Source organism: Diospyros lotus, chromosome 3, assembly GCF_014633365.1.
Source record: "Diospyros lotus cultivar Yz01 chromosome 3, ASM1463336v1, whole genome shotgun sequence".
Taxonomy (NCBI): domain Eukaryota; kingdom Viridiplantae; phylum Streptophyta; class Magnoliopsida; order Ericales; family Ebenaceae; genus Diospyros; species Diospyros lotus.
The window spans coordinates 28,090,563-28,098,927 of record NC_068340.1 but is presented as its reverse complement, the minus strand read 5'-3'; the positions used below and the strand labels follow the sequence as shown (position 1 = coordinate 28,098,927).

The 8,365-nt window shown below is 35.8% G+C and overlaps 1 pseudogene; it reads left to right on the top strand.

Annotated features, from left to right (window-relative positions):
- The first annotated feature begins 6,307 nt into the window (after nucleotides 1-6,307).
- Nucleotides 6,308-7,741, top strand: LOC127797934 (high-affinity nitrate transporter 2.1-like; annotated as a pseudogene).
- Nucleotides 7,742-8,365: the final 624 nt, after the last annotated feature.

Below are 8,365 nucleotides of genomic sequence, written 5' to 3'. Positions count from 1 at the left end.
GCAAGATATTATTATGAACAATAGAAAGCAAGAAAGCAGGAGCTAGGCTAGAGAAACAGGCCTCAAAGATCTAACTTTGTGGCTTTGAGAGAGAGAGAGAGAGAGAGAGAGATGATTAGAGAGTTCACACAAAAGGAAGCGATGAGGAGGAGGGATTGTTTGGGGCAGAGATAGAGATGGTATTTATTTATACCTGGATGGATGACCTGATTTATTATTATTTAAATGGGTCTTCGTTATTTGGCTTTATTAGCACTTTTTTCCATTTAATTTAATTATTGGCCGATGCTAGCTGTATGGTCCTGTACTAGCTAGCACAGCAGTTACACTTAGCCATCTGTAATTTCAAAAAAGTATCTTGTTTAATAAATCCTGTGAAATCAAACATCTCTACCAGAGAAAATTCTCAATGGAACACGCATCAGATGACAATTAACTGAGATCAATCAAAAAAAAAAAAAAAAAATCTTTGAATCATCTCTTTAGTTAATCCTAATTAGTGGCAAATATCTCCTCTAGCTAGTAAAGAATCTGAAATCACTATCTTAATATGTCATCTCCACAGTCAACATTAGCTCTTGATGTGTACGTACATATATACATTTGCTATTACAAAAACTTTGGTCTCAAAAGTCACAGCCTTGTGGGAGTAAGATTTAACCAGAACAAAATTATTGTGCTTTGCATGAGATTTGCAGTGATTAAGTACTGAGATTTAAGAGTAACACTGTTTTTTCATAAGTTAAGAATTGAATTAAATTCATTACACACATCAAAATTAACATGTAGAGGTGGGATAATTAGTGCAGTACTAATCTTTTTGGGCATTACTATAAAAGCTTTTTGTTATTAAAAAATATTTAATTTAAATCATATATAGTTGTCATTAAAAAGACAAAAATTATTACCTTAATTTCACCAACATACACAATAAAAAAATCTCTCAAATAACTTGAGCATGACCCTCGCCCGGGAGCATGTATGTTGAAACCCTTTTTTTTTTTTGGACAAACTTTGGATGAGACATTTGAATAAGTTTAATTTCCACCCTACGGTGGGCTGAGCTCTCTCTCGAGGCTGCTGTTTCCTGTTTTCAAGTGCCCACCACTCTGCACAGTGAACACATGCATCCCCACCCCCCTCCCTCTGCACAGTCCTATACATTCATTATTGACTTTTTCCATATATATATATATATATATGCTCAAGTATAAAATCATTTACCATTTTATGTAACATTAATGGGTATGTGTAGAATTATAAATATTCATATATATAAAAAATAAAGAAAGACTTTATGATGTGATGAGGTAATAAGTTGATGCATATAGCAGACAGCCAAAGCCCACTCAACCCCATATATATATATATGTGTGTGTGTGTGTGTGTGTGTGTGTGTTTAAAATAAGAAATATAACAATATTTTTGATACTTTTTGAAATCTGACGATGACAGCAGAAGACAAGGAGCTTGAGCTTGAGCTTGAGCTTGAACTCGCTGCTTCCATCAGAAAACCATCTGACAAGAAAGGGCCCATTTCCGTACATTCTGATGTGGCCACCTCAGAACTCTCACTTTCCTTTCCTTTCTGCCCAACCCATTTTCTTTTATTTTCTTTCTCTCTCTCTCTCTCTCTCTCCCTCCTTTTCCACCCAATTATTCCCCTCTCCCACGTCGGCATCGCCATTCATTTCATTTAAAATGCACTCACCCCTTCCAATTATACACTTACCTTTTTCCCAGTTAATTAATATATATATATATACTAAAAAAAATAGCCAAGCGTTTATATTCATTCATAAAACATAAAATTTAAATCCGATTCTGCTTACGTATTTCAATTATTAATATTGGTAGTACTTATGGGGTTGATTTTTTTATTTGGGCTGAATTTTAAGAGGCAGGCAATACTAAATCCAAAGAAAGCAAAGAGTAGTAGCATATATAGTGGAATGGGAAGAGAGAAAAGACGGGGGTGTTCACGTGGGCGACACGTGAGAGGGAAGGATTGGAGAGGCTTTCGGAGCGTACGAGTGGCTGGTGCGGCCGCGCCACGTGAACCCCCCATGGCCAACCCACGACCCTACCTGTTTTGTTTGTTTTCTTTGTCCAAAAATATTTTATTTTATTTTATACCAAAATAAATCATATATAGATCATGTAAATATTAAAAATAATATACACGTGTACAATATCATACAGTCTGAAGACAATTAACTTCCTTCATAGTTCATGATCATCACGTGCATGGGGTTTGCTGCTCTCGTGACAATGGATTCGCTCGCTTCTCTTATATATATTTTGATTTCAGAAACAACTGTTAGTCTGTTTGTTACACTTAGTATGTATTATTTTTTAAAGTGGGAAAAAAACAAAAAAACATCACAACCCATACATCATCATGGGCACGGGCATCATCCGGCATCCCCCATCGCTTTCAAATTAAAAGGCCAGGCCTACGTGGCTGACTGTTGATCCAGAGATCAGTCAGAAATGGAAGAAACATAAAATATATATAATAATATATAGTAATAATAATATATAACCCTTTAAATAAATTTGATGAAACAGCAGCGCAAATGGGACATTGTTTGTCCCAATTAATCCTCCCCTGGACACAAACTGAACGGAGGGCTATTACGTAAATACACATGCATGCATGGGAACTGCGCTTGGACTTGATTAAAAGTTGGATTATTATTATCTCACTAGCTAATTAAGTATATAAATTATCCATTTGGGATCAAATTAATTAATATTCAAGTAATTAATTAATTAAAATTGTTCCCTTATTGACTCTTGTGATTCGTTGGGCGGCCGCCGACCATGCGCGCAGGTTCTGATCTAAACAGCATATGACTCGGATCCAACACTTGGAAATTAATTTGGGGAGGAATTACTTTACTAGCTAGCTGGGCTTAATTAATTGGATTAATTAATTATTCGGTCAAATTAACAGGTGATAAGAATGAACTTAAGTTTTGAGAGTAACGTAGTTATCACATCAGACCCAGCTTAACCAATCCCTTAACCGACCAGTGTTCTCGTTCGTTCGTTGCTGTACACTTATCGCAATGCAATAGGTTTTCAGTAAATTAATCCGCTGAGCTAGAGTACTGTGATGATTTGTTTAATCTGAATCATAGACTTCAATTACTTGCTATAATAATTAAATAATAATAATAATAATATATGAGTATGGAAGACAAGAAAAGCTTCCCACAATTAAGGATGTTAATTTGATCTTTAAGGTATCGTGATCGTGAAAGCAACGTCCACGATCTCTTGCAATTGGATAATACATATAATTAATGGTATTCTAGCAATTAATGATGTAGCACCTCCTTATTGGAGGAGACGTACGGTAGACAATTATGTGTTATTATTTTCTTTATTTACTTTCTCCTCATTAAATCATTTTATTTTTATTGACTTGAATTGGGTAATTTTAACTCTCTCTTTTTTTATGTAAAATAAAAAAAGTTTAATGATCTTGAAGATGAGTTTTTTAATGCTTGAATCACCCCCAAAGAGAAATCGAAAAAAAAAATGGAAAATAGAAAACTAAAATAAGATAGCCATACCCGAAGGCTAGCCTTTCTTAATTTCTACCCCTGTCCAGTCTTGTTTGATTCTTTCTTGTCGCTTAGAATCCTAATTTTTTTAAGATGTATTAATGTCTAGGTTAAGATCTTGATGAAAAGAACGGTGAACAGTTGAGTTGATGGGAGTTTATTTTCAGTTATAATGTTATTGGCACATGAAAAATAATATATACAAATTACACCCGATACTTCTAATAACATATATATTTAATAATAAATAAACATTTTAAGTGTAAATGATATCAAATTTAGTATCATTATTATTCTTTGATAAAACTATCCTCCCATGTGTTCTTTCCCACCTGACCATCCACATCACTTGTATTCGTTTCATCTTATTTTTTATGTGGCTATCTTATTCGTACATAATTATCTTTGGGATGATCGTTGACCTTGTACGATCCTTGATGCTCGTGCTCTTGATTACGTTAGGGGAGGTAAATCACAAATTAAATCTTTGACTCTTGCACATAACGAAAATCAAACTCGTTATTCACTAGATTAACACTAACATATTACTCATGTCCCGGCGGCTCATACATATATAATTATTCCTATTCTCTACTCTCTTGACCTTTTGCCTTTTCCTTCTGTAATTGTAATTAGGGCTGGGCTCCCCACCTGGAAGGAGAGGGCTTGGCTTTTGGATCACTATCTAGTAAAAGTACGTACGCAGCGATAATAAGAAAGCAAAATGGCCTAATACTAATAGCACGACCGTTCAGATTTGATATATAAGGCTTGTTCCTCTTTTATTTTTTGTGCTCTCATTGGAAATATGCAACTACTATATATGCTTCAAGTGTGTATTGAATAAACTCACAGGGCAGACACAATAGTATACAAATCACATGCATTAGGGTAAGTACACAGAAAATTTGGGTGCAAAGAATCACTGTAGTCTTTTACCACCCTTGGGGGTTAAGGCTTGCTCCTTTTATTGTCATTAACTTCCCGCTCCTCTCCTCATAACTTTCTCTCTGGTAAAGGCTTCAGTCTCTTCCTCTACTACTGTCTGCAGCTTTTTTGCTTTGCAGGTTCTTTTCTGATGTTCCTGTCATTGCAGAACTTCCCAAGTCTTTCAAGTGCGTATACTAAAGTGTAATATGAATCAATATGCTTAGCACTAATTTCTTTGCTTCTGACAATGTTTTCGTGAATTTTCAGTGCTCTTCTATTTATTTATTGTGCACGTATGCTTCAATATATATTTATATCACATCACATAATTGCATAAGCAGTGTTACCATCTTCATGAATGCTGACAGAATAAAGGCCATTTTATTCTCAGGCTCATATATCAATATTAATTGGAGCTGCTTCTGTTCATCCTTTTGCACTGATATCTGGCTCATCGCCTTTTCAGAATGAATAATCCACACGGTGAAGATCATTAAGCCACCTTGGCAAATTATGCATATTTCTTTAACTGAATTGGCTCTAAACATAAACACCCTAACAGTTTGTCTAAAGACTGGCAGGCAAAGATTAACAGCACAACTTTTTGTGCAGAGAAATATAAAGGTGGGAAGGGAAGGGAACTAGTAAGAGACTGAGGGAGAAGTTATCACAGGAAGATGGCTGATTTAATATAAAAGCTGTGCATCAACAATGTTAATTTAAACTATTGTCTGAATAGATTTTCATTAACACTATAAATCAATATTCTTATCAATTTTTGTTCAGAAAATGTTACCAAAATTATTTGTGGGAATTTTTTCTTCTCAAGCATGGATATAATAGTGTAAGAGTAATGCTATTCGGCCACTCTCGGTGCCACCCAATACACAAAAATAGAATATAGGTTTGGATTGAATTAATAAGGAATTTAATGGTAGGAAACTATGTGATATGGAACTATCTCTCCGATTCTTACACTCCCCAGAGCAAACTGAATCCATTTTCTGATTCTTAATTGCCCTCCTAACTAGATCAAGCAACCCTGATTATGTATTGAGATTCCCCAAGTGATATCCAAAGAGATGTTAAATACCAAGAATACCCCTATGGCCCCATCGCTCAACTATTTACCAATCAATAAGAGGATAAAGCATTAACATGGCCATTTTTTTTTTTATTCACATGGGTTGTTTGAGATTCGTTCGACTAATTCTTAGGACGGGTGACATTTTCCTCTAATGTACTCCCACGGATGACATTTCCCTCTAATGTACTCCCAAATAAATTTAGATACAGGCGTAGTCTATATAATCAGAGTACTGACCTAAACTCTCCATCACCATTTTTGAACAATATAATGAGGACTTGTAGATTGAACAGTACGTTGTTCAATAAAGTTGCTTTGATATAGTCAACGCAAAGCAAGAAAACCAAGAAAAAGTCTATAAATTTACCTCAACGGACCAAGGTTATAGAAGGAAATTGATAGGAATCTGAGCTCTGAATCAGAGTATTTGATCCTTTGGGATATACTAATGGAGCTAACCCTTCACGTTCAGATGCGTCGAAATGGATTCCATGAACATATTTTAATCTCATGAGGGCATAATGCTAGCTAGTATTGGAATCTCCATCAGCTCCTTCCAGGCTATAACACAACGCATCACTACTTTTTCAACTCTTGAAATGTATATAAACGCCTTATTTCCCAAGATTAACATTTACAAGAGATTCTTTATTGTATACACACTTTTAATTTTAGCTGATTCATTATTCTCGTCTGTATTTTACTATTTTCTATAATGGGTGATTTTGAAGGAAGCTCCATCCAAGGAGTCACGGACAAAGAGCAGACTGATGATGCAGCTTTAGGGTTTGCATTGCCAGTGGACTCAGAGCACTAGGCCAAGGTTTTCAGATCTTCTCCATATCCAATCCCCACATGAGAGTCTTCCACCTCTGCTGGTCCTCTTTCTTCATTTGCTTCATCTCCTCTTTGCAGCTGCACCGCTGGTCCCCATCATCAGCGACAACCTCTACCTCACCAAAGCCGAAGTCGAAACGCGGGCGTCGCCTCCGGCTCCAGCAGCATCTTCTCAGGCTAGCAATGGGCGCAGTTTGTGACCTTCTGGGGCCAAGGTACGACTGTGCTTTTCTGCTCCTGCTGTGTTGTCAATGTCTTTTGTGTCCTCTGCTTCTGGGGTTTATATATGGCTGTAAGGTTGATAGGGCTCTGCTTGGAAACCTTTGTGTCATGCCAGTACTGGATGAGCACCATGTTTAGCGGAAAGATCATAGGAGTTGTGAATGAAGCCGCGGCTGGGTGGGGAAAATGGGGGCAGGAGCTACTCAGCTGATAATGCCTTTGCTATATGTTATTTTATTGATTCAAAATAATTGATGTTTATTCATATGAATTTTATTAGCTTATTTCATGTGTGTGACATGTGGCATGTGATATTTTATTTGATGATAAATTGTTGTGTATTTGTAAGCCATTGATATCATCCTTAAAACCCTTGATCCAAGGGCTACCATCAAAACCCCCTTTGTATAAAAGGCCCTTGTGTATTCCAATCATCATTCTCATGAACAGAAAGCCAAACACGCAAGAGAGAAAGCAGAAGCGATTGGAACCCACCCTAAATCGACAATCAGGTATTATTCTTTCACGATTTTTCCATGGAATTGTGTGTGAGAGGTATATATATGATTGTGTTTGAGAGTGCAGGAACCACTAGTTGATTTAAGCGTTGTATTTTCTACTTGTATCATCTTCTTGATTCAATTCTTGGTTTTATTTTTTGTTGTAATCGCTGTAAATCTCTATAAATCTATTGATATCATTTTAAATGGATTGACTAGTGGCAAAACCCTTGCTGTGAGTAGGATGTATTTCGGATCCGAACAAGTAAATGTTATGTTCATTGTTTTTGTGTGCATTGTGTTCGTATTTTTGTTTCTTTTGATTATGTTCTGGAATTCTTTTAGTTCTTGGTACAACCGAGGTTTTGGTTGTATGTATTGACAGTAGGAATAACAAGTGGTATCAAAGCTTGGAATAGATCTCCGAAGAACACTTCAAGAACAAGTAAAGATGATGGGACCAATGAAGATGGAGTTTGAATGATTTGATGGCAGAGACAACTTCCATATGTGGCAGAAAAAAATGAAGACAGTGCTGGTCCAACATAGATGTGCGAAGGTGTAATGGCCGGCATGCATTAACCCGGGAATTTGAGAATTTTTTTTTTTTTCAACATACACTTAATGTATATACAATCAATCCAATACACATAAATTATTTCCCAACAATATTGTTCTACATTTTCAGCATATCAAATTTAAAATGAATAAGCTAAAACAGATACATCATCACATCAGCGGAAGAAAGAATCGAAACCTCGAATATACACATCCATAATTCTTTTATTCATAATATAGAATTCATACCATATCGATGTTCAACATGACATCATCAAAATAATATACCTACAGCTGAATATGTCGTACATAAATAAAGACCTACAAAAGATCTAATATGTAACTATCAGCTACATCTTAATAACTTTCTTTCTTTTAGTGCCTCTACTTTTACCTGAAATGTTTGAATATTCCAAGGACAGTCCAAATTAGATGTTGAATCATTTAAGTGAGGGTTCAAAATATTTTCATGAATGTATGCAAGATCATGAAACAAACTGACATATCTTGACATGTTTTTGCCTAAGAGATTCCAACACAACGCTTAACCCATACCACGGGAAAAGAGCAATCTCTCTATAGGCACATAATCACATCGACACATTGGCATAACACAATCCTGGCTTAAGAGAGGCAATATCAACGCATCTCTCTGA